This window comes from Lepus europaeus, chromosome 12 (assembly GCF_033115175.1).
Source record: "Lepus europaeus isolate LE1 chromosome 12, mLepTim1.pri, whole genome shotgun sequence".
NCBI classification, from domain to species: domain Eukaryota; kingdom Metazoa; phylum Chordata; class Mammalia; order Lagomorpha; family Leporidae; genus Lepus; species Lepus europaeus.
In genome coordinates, this window is record NC_084838.1 from 56,640,716 (window position 1) to 56,656,758 (window position 16,043).

Genomic DNA, 16,043 nt, shown 5'->3' on the forward strand with positions numbered 1-16,043 from the left:
TCTCTCTCTCACTGTCCCTCTGCCTGTCAAAAAAAATAAAAAATAAAAAAAATAAAAAAAAAATAAAAAAAACTCAACACTTCTGCTGCATACTAACCTCTCATTACAAATGTTCTGAATGCAGAGCCAATTTGGAGACCCTGACTTATGTGTACAGAGTTACCAAAACTTCATGTGCAGAGTAAATTCAGCATTAATGGAAGTGACGTAGGTTTGGGGAAAACATTCCAAGACAACATCCTCTATGGATGTCTGATCTTGCCCTGACCAGAGAGAATTCAGAAAGTTTCTTTGTACTTTCACAAATTTCTTGAGCAACTGTTAATGGACTATAGGGATGTCAAATTAAAGTTTGACCTACATGAGAAGATCACAATTTTAGAATTGTCCTGTGAGTGCCACATTGGTTTATTTGTTATTAATAATATTTGGTATGTTCTAAATTACAACTAGAAAAATTACTGCCAATTTCTCCTCCAAGCTAGTATGATTTTATACACCTCTGCCTGTTCTTCAAAGAAAGACATGTTACAACAGAGCATTAAGCATTCATAAATACAGGCTGGGGTTATGAAAACAAGGAGTACGTTCATGTAATCGAAAAGCAGGCACCATGACATAGTAAGCCATAACGATCATGCCCAGCTTCTATTGAAGGCAGAACTGCTCTGAGCATATAACTGAAAAAAAATTTAATGAGGCAATGTACAATCAGCATCCTAATAGTGAAAATGAGACCGTGAATATTGCTTTCTAGTTAACAAATTTTACATAATGCTTTCTGATTACATTATTTAACACACTTACTGAACAGGTAATCTAAACCCATTTCAGGCAAATCATTGCAAAATCTACAAAAATGATGATGTCCCTTGACTCTTATCAAAGTTATTACTTAGTTGGTACAAATCTACATTTAAAGAATAGAATACATAGCAGTATAATACCTAATTAAGACCTAATGGTGAATAATATAGATACTAAATACAGAAGGAATTTGCATAAGGGAGAGGTGGAGAAGAGAAAAAAAAAAACTTAGAAAGGAGCCATCTTAGGCAGGATGTCCTGCAAGTTCTGAGAATATGATGGGAGAAAAGATGAATTTGAGAATCAGTCCTCTCTCCCAACTCCTGCTTCTCAAACTCAAACTACTACATAGATTACCCTACACTTCATTGAGTAAATTTATCCAACATTGACAGGATGCCTACTATCTGCAATACAGTAAGATACAAAGTAAAGTATGATAAGGCCTTTGACTATAGCACTGAGAGTCTAATGAGGGACAGACACAAACAACTACAACACAACCAGACAGCACAACACAACAATACAATAAAATACCTTATAAATATAGGCCAGTGAGACTGAGGGTCATAGCTGGAGAGGGCTTTAAACAACATTTAGGGTTGTAATAGGTGGGCATAGTCCACTGTAGGTGGAGGGCTCAAGAGGAGAGGATAAGTAAAAATAATTACGCATCACTTGAAAGGAAGACAACACAGTCTTGTAGCTGCCTAGGATTCCTTTCACTTTTAGAAAACCATATATTTTTGCTTCATTAGCTTTTCTCCACTGCAATCTATGTGATCCATCCCTGAATCCTAGCTTTCCTAGCAATGAGTCTGGTGTATGAGAGTACTTCAAAGAAGATTATGGATGCTTGAAATCAAAGATAAGTTTATTTCTCACAAAAATATTTTGAAATCCATGTATAATACTCATTTTCCATGAACTTTTCAAGACCCAATTTTTTGCACCAAATAAATTTTTCATTTCATCTTCCATTAACTTTTCAAAATACCCTTGTAATTTTAGTACCCTACATATATTTCATAAGAGAAGAAAGAAAGAAGGAAGGAAGGAAGGAAGGAACGGAGGGAGGGAGGGAGGGGGGAAGGGGGAGGGAGGGAGGGAGGGGGGAGGGAGGGAGGGAATGCCATAAACATAATTTCAGCTTCATATTTGTTCTAGATTTTGAACTCTGAAACCTGATTAACATCTTTTTATAATAAGCTAAAGATGAAAAGTTTAAAATGAAATGAAACAGCCACCAAAGTGGAGAAACTTTTGGCTCTTTTCCACAGACATGTTTATTCTCAAATATTTGCTTTAAGTTGTGTTTGTCACTGCAATGCATTCGCTCCCTCTGAAAGATGGCTGGGGGCGGGGGTCAGGGGGCTGCTGCCTTTGGCTGGGGATCCACGATCAGGAAGGACATGCACTTTATAACACATACACATATGCCATGAGGTTTGAAAATGATCTTAAAATTGCTCAGTAGCCAAAAGAGGCAAAAAATGAGAAGGAAAACAAATGTGTCTTAGCAACATCGAGCCTAGCCTTTTCATCTTTCCCATGAGGAAAATGTATATTATGAAACTCTGGGACTCTGACAACCTTACCAGATACAACCCTTGAGTTGGGAATTTATTAATTATTTTGGCTAGCGACAAGAGTTCTCTAATCCTTCCACGTAACCCACAGGCAAAGTGCAGTACTGGGGAGTCACATTTTCTTTAAAACCACTTACATTATTTTTTTAAAAGATTTATTTATTTATTCAAAGGTCAGAGTTACACTGAGAGAGGAGAGGCAGAGAAAGAGAGGTCTTCCATCCGCTGGTTCAATCCCCAGTTGGCTGCAATGGCCGGAGCTGTGCCGATCTGAAGAGCCACGAGCCAGGAGCTTCTTCCACATCTCCCACGTGGGCATAGGGGCCCAAGCACTTGGGCCATCTTCTACTGCTTTCCCAGGCCACAGCAGAGAGCTGGATTGGAAGTGGAGCAGCTGGGACTAGAACCGGTACCCATATGGGATGCTGGCGCTTCAGGCCAGGGCATTAACCTGCTGTGCCACAATGTGGGCCCCAAAACTACTTATATTATTAAGAGCTGCCTTTGCTCTTCTTCCTAGATAGCAACAAACTGGCTTTGAGTGCATCTCTAGAAGATAAAAATGGTTCTTTTTCAGGGTCATGTATTTCAATTTAAAGTTGATGAACACTATGGACATTTGTATAAAAATATTTATTGAACACATATTTTATTCAAGTTACTGCCCACTGGGCTTTATAGATGAGCAACTGAGTCTCAGAAAAATGAAAAGCCAGTCCAATGACTCAGAGCTAGAAAATAGTGGGGCCAAGTTTAAAATCAATAGGTTGACAAAATAAAAAAAAAGGAATAAAGGGATAATCCACAAAGAAAGGGAAAGTTTCTCTGAGGGGCAACGGAACTCAGTGTTAAGAGTTCTGTTCCCACATCAAGTGCTTTCTCCCATTAGAAATGACTACTTTTTGGTACATGGTAATTTTAAGTTATTAGTTTTTTTAAAAAAAGTACTTTTTATGGAAACAAACTGACCAAAAATCTGTCAAAGAATTTTGAGACCCATTAAAACAAAGTTTAAGGAAGAAAAAACAAGAAATTAATCTTTTTCTTGACCAGCAAATCCCACCCCAAAGCTCAAAAGTAGGATTGACTCTCCAGCTAGCTGAGACTGTATATGTTGTTAGAGGTTTTGGCTAAATATTATGTATGAATATGACATCACCCACAGTGCAAGTTATTCTTCCTGCCTCCAGGTCAACATCCATCTTCCAACACATGTGACTCTGATAGCCCTCTTTTTCTTCTTAAAAATGTCTGTTTTCAGTCTCTCTCTCTCTCTCTCTCTCTCTCTCTCTCTCTCTCTCATTGAAACTAAGCAAAACAGATGGGGTTAGATTATATCACTCTTCTATTTTCTTACCAATCAGGCCCAAACAGAGGAAATAACAGAATTCAAGTAGTATTAGGAAGACTTTCCTTTCCATGGCAGTGGGGTTGATGGGGCAGGGATGGGAAGAGTGGTGGGGTTGGGGACTTACAGAGTAACTGATAAATTGAAGGTATAAAGTTAAACTCAACTCTATGCATAAGAGTTTTGAAGGGAGTTAAGTTTCAGAGAATTTGACATTAACGTGGTCATTCACAAAAAAGTCATAAACTTTAAGGATCATATTTATAGTCCTCATTAATAATGGAATGAAAGAAAATCTTAGAAATCATTTAGTGCATTTGCACTATGGAAAACTAAGTACCCAAAAATGATTCCGTGGCTCACAGCAGTACCTAGGGCAATCATCATGACTTCTCTCCCACTTGACTTCACAGATGAGCAAACTAAATCCTGGGGAAATGAAAATCTAGTCCAATGTCTCACAACTAGAACACAGCGAAGTCTCTATCAGAAAATTTCTTCTTTCTTTTGCTACCTTAACTTCTAAATTCCCAGAAAACTGAAGACAAACTCCATCATTTCACTATCAACCTCCCCAATAAGGCAATAGTTCTCACCATGGATGCATATTAACAACCATTTGGAGAACATTTTTAAAAATCTCTAAAGGCAAGGCTTGTCTCTCATAAGTTTTAATCTAACTGGTCTTTGGTGGGGCCCAGATATTTGTGTAATATGTACCAGACATTTGTGTATGTATGTGTGTATGTAAAAACTTATTAAAACTTTCTATAGAGTGTAGCTAGGGTTAAGAACTACTCCATAACAGAAGGAGAAATTTACAAAGACACAATCATCTTAATAGATACAGAAAAAATATTAGGAAATATTCAACACCTTTCATGAATACAAACTCTTGAAAAACTAAGAATACAAAGAAATTCCCTCAATATGATAAAGACCATATGTGAAAAGCCCAGTTATTATCATGTTCAGTAGATTATCCTCTACCACCAGGAACAAAGAATGCCCACTCTTGCCACTTTTGTTCAATATAGAACTGAAAGTCCTAGTTAAGGAAATTGGGCAAGAAAGAGAAAAAAAAAAAGGTACAGATATTGCAGCACAGTGAGTTAAGCTTCTGTTTGGGATACCTGCATCCAATACCAGAATGCATGAGAAAGAGTCCCACCTCTGCTTCTAATCCAGCTTCCTGCTAATGCACCTGGGAAGCAACCATTGTTTGCCCAAGTCCTTGCGTTCCTGCCATCCACATGAGAGATCCAGATGGAGTTCCTGGCTCCTGACTTTGGCCAGACTAAATCCTGGCCATTGTGGGCACATGAACCAGTGGAAAGATATCTCTCTGTCTCTCACTGTGTCTTTCAAGTAAATAAATAAAACGTAAAAAAGAAATAAAAGACATCCGAAGAGGGAAGGAAGAAATAAAATGATTTCTGTTTGTAATGACATGACTATGAAGAATCTATAAAATGGTGTTAGAATAAATAATTTCAATAAAATGGAAGCATACAAAATGAAATACAAAAATCAGTTGCATTTCTATACACTAAAAACCAACTATCCAAAAAAGGAAATTAAGAGAACAATTCCACTTACAAGACTACTAAAAATAATAAATCCATTTATAAACCAATTGAAAAGAATAGAATACTATGCATAAATTTAACTAAGGAAGTGAAAGACTTGTACGTGAAAACTAAAAACATTTCTGAAAGAGATTAAAATGGACGTAAGTGAAAAAACATTTCATGTTTATGGAATGAGCAACTTAATAGTATTAAAATGTCCACACTGTGAAAAGTCATCTATAGAGCCAATGCAATACCTAGCAAAATCCCTATGGCATTTTTAAAGGAAATAGAAAAAACAACCCTGAAATCCATATGGAAACATAAAGGAATCTCAATAGTCAAAACAGTCTTGAGAAGGAACAAAGTTGGAGGGATCAGACTTCCTGATTTCAAAAACTACTATAAAAATAATTAAAATTGCATGGTCCTGGCATAAGGATACATATATAGATCAATGGGACATAATACAGCACTCAGAAATAAACATGTGCATATATAATAGCTCATCTTTTAAAAAAAAGATTTGATTATTTATTTGAAAAGTACAGTGAAGGGGGTGGGGGAAGAGAGAGGTTTTCTATCTGCTGGTTAACTCCCCAAATGGCTATCATGGCTGGGACTGGGCTAGGCCAATGCCAGGAACCCCAATGGCCATTCTGGTCTCCCACAGGAGAGCAAGGGACTAAGTACTTGGGCCACTGTCTACTGCCTTCCCAGGCATATTAGCAAGAAACTGGACTGGAAGTAAAGCAGCCAGAACTCAACCTGGTGCTTTTATGTAGGATGCTGGCTGATGGCAGTCTAGTCACTGTGCCACAACAATGGCCCCAAATCAACTTGTCTTTGACAAAGATGCCAAGAACACACAATGAGGAAAGAATAATCCCTTCAAAGAATGTTAGAAAAACTGGACATGCACACTCAAAACAATAAAACTGGACTCTTCAGCCACAAACAAAAGACACTCCAAATCAGACAGACTTAAATGTAACGCATGAAACTATAAAATTCCTATGGGAAAAAGTTTCATGATATTGGAGATATCACCTCACGCTTGTTAGGATGGCTACTGTCAAAAAAGCAAAAGAGAACAATTATTGGCAAAGACTTGAAAAAAATTGAGATCCTTGAATATTATATGTAGGCATATAAAATAGAGCAGCCACTATGGAAAACAGTATGGAGGGCCTTGATTAAAAATATAAATATTGCATGATTTGGCATTCCCACTTCTGAGTACTTATCTATAAGAATTAAAGTCAGGATCTTGAAAATATATTTGTAGCCCCATGTTTATTGCAACATTATTCACAATAGTCAAGATGTGAGAAAACCTAAATGTTCACTGATGGATGAACGGATTTAAAGAATATAGTAAGCATATATAATGGAACATTATTGCATCTTAAAACAAGGAATTCTGCCGTATGTAGTAACATGGATGAATGTTGAGGGCATTACACTAAATGAAATGAACCAGCCAGAGAGGACAAATATTGCACAATGCAATAGGTAAATAGAAGGTAAATAGAACAGTGAAACACAAAGAAATAGGCAGTTCAATGGTGGTTGCCATGTGCTGGGATGGGAAATTGCTATTCAATGAATACATTCGTAGTTCAGTTATGCAAGATGAGTATGTTTTAGAGATCTACTGTATGCTTTTGACAGTGTAGCTAACAATATTGCATTCTACACTTAAAAATTTAATAGGTTGTATCTTATGTTAAATTTTCTTACATTCTTAAAAACTACGGAGGGTAATACCAAAGGGGTTAGAGGAGATTGGTTCTAAGATATCTCCCAGCCCAACCTGGGTCCAAGTTTGAAACACTTTCTCCATTCAGTAAAACACAACTGTCTCCATCCTTGGTTTTATGATATAAGGACTAGGTTCCTGGACTTTTTGTAGAGATGTTCAACACCTAATAGGTTCTCCCCTCTTTAATTGAAGTATAGCTTGAAGAACTGGAATGAAAACACTGCATATACTGTTTAAAAGACAATTATCAAATATTTGAGTGTCTACTATTTACCAAGCACTACTAAGGCCAAAGAAGGGGAATTCTTGTAGCTTCATTAGGGTAATGCATTATGAATGTATAAAATGATGCTTTCAGAAGAAAATAACAAGAAATATAAAAACAGGAACAAATTCCATGGAGATGTATTACTCATAGAACTGGGAAAACTCTCTTGGTTCATGAAAAATGAGTTTATGGGTGATGTTGTGGTACAACAGGTTAAGCTGCTGCTTGCAATGGCAGCATCCTATATTGGAGTGCTGGATCAAGCCCCAGCTAATGTAAACATACCTAGGAAGGCAGAAGATGATGGCCAAAATACTTGAGTCTTGGCATCCATGCAGGAGACCAGAAAGGAGCTCTTGACTCTTGGCTTCTGTCTGGCTCAGCCCTGGCTATTATAGCCATTTGGGGAGTGAACCAGTGTATAGAAGATTTCTGTCTCGGCCGGCGCCGCGGCTCACTAGGCTAGTCCTCCGCCTTGCGGCGCCGGCACACCGGGTTCTAGTCCCGGTCGGGGCACCGATCCTGTCCCGGTTGCCCCTCTTCCAGGCCAGCTCTCTACTGTGGCCAGGGAGTGCAGTGGAGGATGGCCCAATTCCTTGGGATCTGCACCCCATGGGAGACCAGGAGAAGCACCCGGCTCCTGCCATCGGATCAGCACGGTGCGCCGGCGCAGTGCGCTACCGCGGTGGCCATTGGAGGGTGAACCAACGGCAAAAGGAAGACCTTTCTCTCTGTCTCTCTCTCACTGTCCACTCTGCCTGTCAAAAATAAAAATAAAAAAAAAAAGAAGATTTCTGTCTCTATCTCTCCCTCTATATTTCATATACGTAAACAAATATTTGTTTTAAAAATGAAGTTTTAACTCTACTCAGTAGGAAATTAAGTAAATTCCTGAGGTTAGATCCTCGCCCTTTGGAATTTCTATCCTTTCTCTTACCTAATAGCTTGCCTAAAACATAGTAGGTACATACTAAGTATTTACTGAATGAATAAGGTAAAACTGAGGATAAATAAAAATCTAAGAAAGGCTACTGAACAAATCAAATAAGGAATTTTAAAATAAACAGAAAAAGACAGCTAAGTCTAACAGGTTCCCAACCAGGCCAAAATAAAAGTGATAAACCTCCAACACATTTCTAAACATCTTCTATTCCAACAAACTGGTTTATGGGATAAAGCATAAATTGTTCCTAAATATTTACTCATTGGATTTAGTGTATTCTCGCCCTGAAAAGAGATTGATCTTGGAACAACAAATGCTCCTAAGATACATGGCCCGGAATATTAGAAGTGCTGGTAATACATTTAGAGTAGGCTTTGACTCAGGAAGTAAAAAGAAGGCAACCACAAACTTAAACGTACGTCCCAAAATGTGCATTCTCCTCTAACACCACAAAAGGACTACCTCATATAAATGACATGGTAATCAAACACACCTTGAGCTTGTATATCTTTCTTTCCAACAAAACCCACAAACTGGCAAGCAAAACAAGGCTGCTAACATATAACACCAGATGAAGCATAACAGATAAATTTTGCTTTCAGGCTCACTTGAGTTCAAAGTTCTTAAATCTTACACAGGAAGCCCTGTGAACCCTAATTATGTTATGATAGAGATGAGATGCTCTTACAATAACAACAACAAAAATGCTAAAGAGGCCCAACATTACTGTTGACAATTTTCTCTTGGTATTTATTATTGGATGGTGTAGAAATTAGTTGCTAATTAAAGCCTTTATTCATGTATCATATTTTCATGGAAAAAAATTTATTTACAATAAAAAAATCAGACAAGTTAGCTTACTTTCTCAGCGCAAATATTAGAAGTTTAGAATGATCTTCCCCATTCCTGTGGAATAAGACTTCTTAGACTATTTATTTTAGTTTTTCTGTGTTTATGTTGACACCATTCTGGCAGCCAAATCCTTTATAATAATAATCTTACTTAGGAACATCAGCAGTTTGACCCTTTTTTATCTCTTGCTCACATTGTTGTTTTATTCAACTAAAAGATTTGTTATAAAATTTGTTAAATTAAAAACATTATCATTCTTCACAAGGTGACCAATTTTTTGCTATTTGGATATATACACACACATATACAGATATATGAAGAGGCCAAGTCCATCATTTAATCATTTGGGAGTCAAGAAAATGTTCATATCTTAATGGATTACTCTATAGTACTAATCTATTAATCCATACTATTAACTATATTAACTTGGCTTTTGAGAAAATGTAAAAGGTCTTGAAGCACAGTTAAATCATTTTTAGCCACCTGTGCAAAGGCTAGCATTGTACTTAAAAGCTAGCTGAATTATTGCCATCTCAAATGAGCTGCAGTTTTTTTTTTTTTTTCCCCTTTGACTCTGGTTTTGGCATCAATCTAACACAGAGGTATGTTACATATAATATTAGGTGTCTCAGCATCTGAAACTCCTATGGCTGAAGACAAACTAAGAGCTGTCAGAGACAAATATTTTGTGTCAAAATTTTTTTTTAAAAAAGCTAGACAAATGAGTTTGTCATAAATATTATTTTAGAGTATTTAAGGGTAGGTGTAAAGAATTGGATAGAGAAGCAGCAGTTTCTCAAGGTAATTGATACATTGTTCAATCCACTTAAAAGGTATAGTCTCTTTTCTAACTAATATATTTAATATAAAAACAGATAATATGTTCTTGTTGATGATGCAAGGTTAGCAGCAGTTGCATTGTCAATTACTCAATGAAACTGAGCATATTCTTACATAAATTAGTAAAGTTAATAGAAAATGCTTTGCTCAAACCAGGGTCTTGGGTAAAGGCAATTATCAATGCTTCAATGTCTTAAATTGGAAAAATAAAGCACTGCCTACTTTCTGCAAACTTCAGAAAATGGGTGAGGGAGAAGTCAAACAGATTTTGCTCATTATCTCCCTGGATTAAGGCGGTTTTTTTTTGTTTTGTTTTGTTTGGGTTTTTTTGTTTGTTTTTGTTTTTGTTTTTTTGTTTGTTTTTGTTTTTGTTTTTTTGTTTTTGTTTTTTTTTTCCCAGCACCAGCACAGCTAAAAGAATAAAAGCTTTTATATTTAATGCTTGTCTATATTATCCCTCTGCTTCGCCTCCACTGATTTTTTTTCCATAACCATCAAACTCTCACTCAGAAAGGATGTTTTCTACTCACATGTTTAGCAAAGCCTCCTCATGAACTCCCAATCCATCAGAGAACATAATTAATTCCAGAAGTTGAGTAGTTTTCATCTAGTCCCTAAAATCTGAGCAATGCTGCTGCATTTAAAATTCTATCATATTGTGAGTAGAATAAATATTAGCTGATAGACCAAAAAAAAGTCAAACCTGAAAGTGACCTAAGATCGTATTTCCAGGACTGGAAAATTGGGCTGGCAGGTGGATGGGTTTTATTTGGACTGAATTAGAATGTTTACAGTTAGGCTACTACACACATTTTAGTCACCTGCTGGGCCTGTATGGATAAACACATTCATAACCTCTGTTCCTTCCCAAGAGTATAAAGTGCCTGGATTGAATTCAGATGCTTAAATCTGGAGTGGAGACATGAGTGATAACCCATTAAGCTCATTAGCCTATTGAAATGAATAAGAAAGCCATTGAAAATGATTGATTTATGGTAGACTGGAAAAACTGTCCCTATTTTTCACCCCCTTGTACTTTTCCATGTAACATTTTTGCTCACCCTCTCTGACTCTGGGAGTGGCAGTTAGCTTAGTTTGGCCAATGGGATTTTGGTAAACATGACACAGAGGTTTGGAATGGGCACTGGGAATTGCTCTTTCTTGCATCTCTGCTGTCACCATGGAAACTTGCCTAGGCTAGCCTGCCAGAGGGTGAGGGACACGCGGAGCAGACCTGTGTTGCCCAAGCTGACAACTAGGCAGGAGATCATGCCCATCCAAGGTCATCTCAAACATCTCACCAACCCAGAATCCCTTATTTGATATTTCATGGAGGTGTAGTGGTTTTCACAGTTTTATTTTGCCATTGATATGACTAATACACCAAACAGAGCTTTTATTAAAGCTAAGAGTCTGAAGAAAGTAAAAGAATAGTCTAGCAAGGACTAGGATATATGGCCCTGGTTGTTGGGGGGGATATAGTACAAAGCTTTTACTATCAAATTTGGTTTATGTCTTAACCGGAACACAAACCTCAGACAAAGGTTGTTTCTAAGTTATAAGAGTCCAGTAGATTTTAAATCCAGTCTAGCTTTATATTTGTGGCCACATTTAAGCAATGATTTTATTAGTGAAGTATGCATGAAAACATACTGTCATATTTCACTAATGTTACAAACTGTTTTCCTAAGTATATACATTTAACATTTCTTACTGTTTACAGTTATCTATTTTAATGAGAATTATTTTGTATAACTAAAAAGTTGATGCTAGTGCTCTCCATTAACTCTGACTACTCAAAGCTTAAGGGGTGGGGAATGTCTGGCCCAAGCACCACGTAAGCCCCTGAAATCACTTGGTGTGGTCCTGCCAAGATAACAACGGTGGGAGTCAAAAGTCAATACATCCATAGCAGGCTAATTTTTATGTTGATAATTTTGTATGGTCTGTGAGCAATGTTATAAGTATACAAATGGCCCTTGGCATAGAACATTTTCTCCATAAACACAACCTACAACCAAGGGATTGCTAATAGTGAAAGATCTTGACTATGAGAAAGCAAATAACTTCTTAGGTGCTTGACAACTTTAAAGATGGTGAAGATTATTACAATTCCTTTGAGGGCTGAAATGCATTCAAACTATATAGGGGGAATAGAGATCATTCAAATTGAGTATATGATTCTCTTTAGATACCGAAAGGAACTTGCTCCATACTTTTGATTCCATATAATTAAAGAGGAAAAAAATACAGGGGGTTAAAATCTTTCATAAAAGTTGTGTAGCTACATGGAATGGCAGAAAGAGATAGCCAAGAAAAGACAGAAATACTTGGGAATCTCTGACTCCAAGCACAGTCTAGGTAGAATATCCCTAATCTGAAAATTCAAAATATGAAAAGCACCAAATTAGCCGGTGCCACGGCTCACTTGGCTAATCCTCCGTCTGCAGCGCCGGCACCCCAGGTTCTAGTTCCGGTTGGGGCGCCGGATTCTGTCCCAGTTGCTCCTCTTCCAGTCCAACTCTCTGCTGTGGCCCGGGAAGGCAGAGGAGGGCCCAAGTGCTTCGGCTCTGCACCCACATGGGAGACCAGGAAGAAGCACCTGGCTCCCGGCTTCGGATTGGCGCAGTGCCAGCCATAGCAGCCATTTGGGGAGTGAACCAACAGAAGGAAGACCTTTCCCTCTGTCTCTCTCACTGTCTAACTCTGCCTGTCAATAAATAAATAAATAAAATAGAAATTTTTAAAAAAGCATCAAATCCAGAACTTTTTGTCAGATTTCAGGATATCTTGCATTTTAGATTTTTGATTAGTAATGCTTAATAATTATGTCAAAATTAACAAAATCTGAAAAATTCTGAAATCTGAAACATTCTTGGCCCCAAGCACTTCAGATAAGGGCTATTCAATCTTCAATCTCATGATACAACAAAACAAAATAAACAATCCACCAAATACTAAATTTTGTTGTGAACCAATGGCATTTAGCACGGGGACTCTTCCTGGGTAAGCAGACCTGACCACTCTTGTTGTGGGGTGGTGGTGAGTTCTCTGTGATAATAGCTTTCAGACCTTATAAAGAATGATATATATAAACACCTGTGTATTATGTGTTTGTATGTGTATATACATTCCTTATTTTGAAAAATACAGCATACCAATGATCCAAATTGTTCAGTGTTAGAGTATTTTGAGGTACATTAAGTGCTTTCTGAAAAATGAGTGTTTACTTAAAAGGTAAGCTCTGTTCTAAAAGTCATCATGGCAACAACTCTGATCATTCAACTACATAACTTGTGGCTTTATCACAATGACATTTAGTCACTAATCTTTAATTGTCTTGGAGGTGCAGGCTTTCTAGAATCAGCCCACCTCCAGAGACAAAAACTTAGTCTTAGTTTTGCTCCTTATTAAATATGTAGCTTGGAGATTTAGCTCATTTGAGTACAAAGGTCATAAGCTAATGAGATCACTTCATGGGATGCTCTTCCCAGAAAGCCCACTATCCTCACAGAGTGAATGGCTGACTCATCCTATATGTTGTTTGTCTCAAGAGGGTAATAATCACTGCACATCAGCCTGATATCACCTCATTACACAAACCCCACTGAAGAATAGTGTCAACATACATACTAGGGAAATACAAGTGGCACTTTCATGATTAAAAAATACTTAATTCATTTTTATCTGTATTACCCCAGAATTTAATGAGGGTAGCAAGTTTTGACTTGCTAAAGAATGACTAGTATCTCTAGAGTATACAGCATGTGCATGTTTATGATGTATTGATTCACATTAAGTACCAGCTTTCAACAAATAAAGACATCCATTAATATTTCTTTATCTCATTACTAGATTTGGAAAATCTGTCTATTTGTAGGTATTTTTATCTTCAAATTCCTAAAGAATGAGGGATTCACCCCTATCGCTATCTAGCTTAGTATGACTTTCTTCAATAAATTTTTTTAATATTTGAAAGACAAAGAGGGATATATCTTTTACATGTTTATAATCTTAGAATTTGCATTCTATTTTCTAGTACTGGTTCACTCCCCAAATGGCTACAACAGCCCAGGCTGGCACAGGCTGAAGCCAGGAGTCAGGAGCTTCATCTGGGTCTCCCATGAGGTTGCAAGGGCCCAAGAATGTGGGCCATCCTCCACTGCTTTCCCAGGTGCATTATCAGGGAGCTATATCAGAACTAGTGCAGCTGAGACTCAAACTGGCACCCATATTGAATGCCAGCATGGTAGGCATCAGCTTAACCCATTACACCACAACTTTTTTTTCAAAAAGAGATGTATTTCTTCTATAATATTTTAATAGATTCCTAACTGGAGCTTTCATTTTCTAGGTGGACAAATCTGTATGTCTAAACTTTGCATAACATAAGTATTTGCTTATTTTCTGAATGACAAAAATTTGTGATTTTAATTTACCTCTCATTCAATAAAAGATTCTGCTATAATTTAACATTCACATTACCGAGACCATAGGAAATTTTTCACATATTTCTTACTAGTTTTGTGGGACAAATTTTGTGGCTCATTCTCTACAGAATATTCAAGAATACTAATTTGAGAAAAGTAGATAACAGGAATATTACAAATGTGTACATTTTTGTTTTACTGATGTATAACAGTTATACTATCACCATGTAGCATCATGTATTGCAGATTTAGGAAGTCTTCTGCATTCAAGATTAAAAGAGCATGAGAATCATATGGAGAAAAGATCAATTCTCTCTTTCTTATCAGCTTAATGGTCTGGCTGATAAGAAGCTGGCCATGAAAGAAGAGAAGTCAGCTTGCTGGTAGATGCAATCCAACAGACCCATCTTCAGCGCAAACCCAAAAACCAGAATGACCAAACTCATCTGGTTTCTTGCAGCATATGCCGCTTGGCCACGCTTGTCAGGGCACATCATTTCCAGGGGGACCTGTTTCAGACTAGTTTTATGGAACAAAAGGTCTCTAGCTATCAACAGATCCAGTGAAAAATCACCTACTGAGTTCATGAGATCTCTCAGATCCTGTGTAGGGATTGGGGAAATAGAAAGGAATAAGTCTCAGGCCTCTGTTTCAAGAAATCCTCATTCTTATTAAAGTAGGTTGACATTTTCCTGAACCTACATCTCACCACATTCTACTGTTCGTTTATAAAAAGTCTAGAAGAATCAGCAGATGCATATTTTTCTTCTGTTTCATATTTTATAATATACTGTGATTTTGATCAAACCTCCTACTTACTGCATGTAACACTTTTCACTGTCAAATAAAATCTTTCATTAAAAAATATTACCATCACCCTTTATATTTTACTGTTTTGAGACAAATCTAGTCACAGACCACACAGCTCTAAAAGTAGTTTTGAATTATTATGACTGTATGTAAAATCTTTCCACTCTAAGGCTTCAGCCCTTTCCTTTCAGTGTAGAAGCCATTGGCCACCCTTACTCTGCCTTCTGCATTCCTCTCACTATTCATGCCACAATATTCACTGAACTTTCTGTTCTTTCAAAGCTCCTTATATTAAAAATTCTTCACTGCAGAGGTGTTTAGCCTAGCAGTTAAGACATTCACATCCCACATCAGAGTACCTGGGTTTGGTACTCAGCCCTGGCTCCTGCCTCCAGCTTCCCAGTAATGCAGACCCCTGGGTGGCAGCACGTGACGGCTCCAGGAATCAGGCCCTGGCCACCCAATGGGAGACCTGGATTGAGTTCCCAGCTCCTTGCCTTAGACCCTGCTTTTGTTGGCAGTTGGGTAGTAGATCAGTAGGTGGGATCTCTATCTCTGCCTCACTGAGCCTCAAGTAAATACTTAAAAGAAATAAAATCCATCATTCACTGAATTGAATGACCTTAGGAAAGTTGTGGTTATTTGAACATCTACAGAGCTAAACCAATCTATCATTCATTTGCCAAGTACTTGGTAGCAAAGGAAAACCAACATAAATTCAATATGCTATTAATGTCAATATTGTTGCTTTTATTATCACCATAATCATTAAGATGATGCAAAAATACATTATGGAGCTAATGATTCTATAACCACTCAT

At 37.3% G+C, this 16,043-nt stretch overlaps 1 protein-coding gene across 4 annotated transcripts in view; it reads right to left on the reverse strand.

Annotated features, from left to right (window-relative positions):
• ADAMTSL1 (ADAMTS like 1) overlaps positions 1-16,043 on the reverse strand; it is a 475,795-nt gene that overhangs the window by 426,861 nt on the left and 32,891 nt on the right. The window lies entirely within an intron of this gene.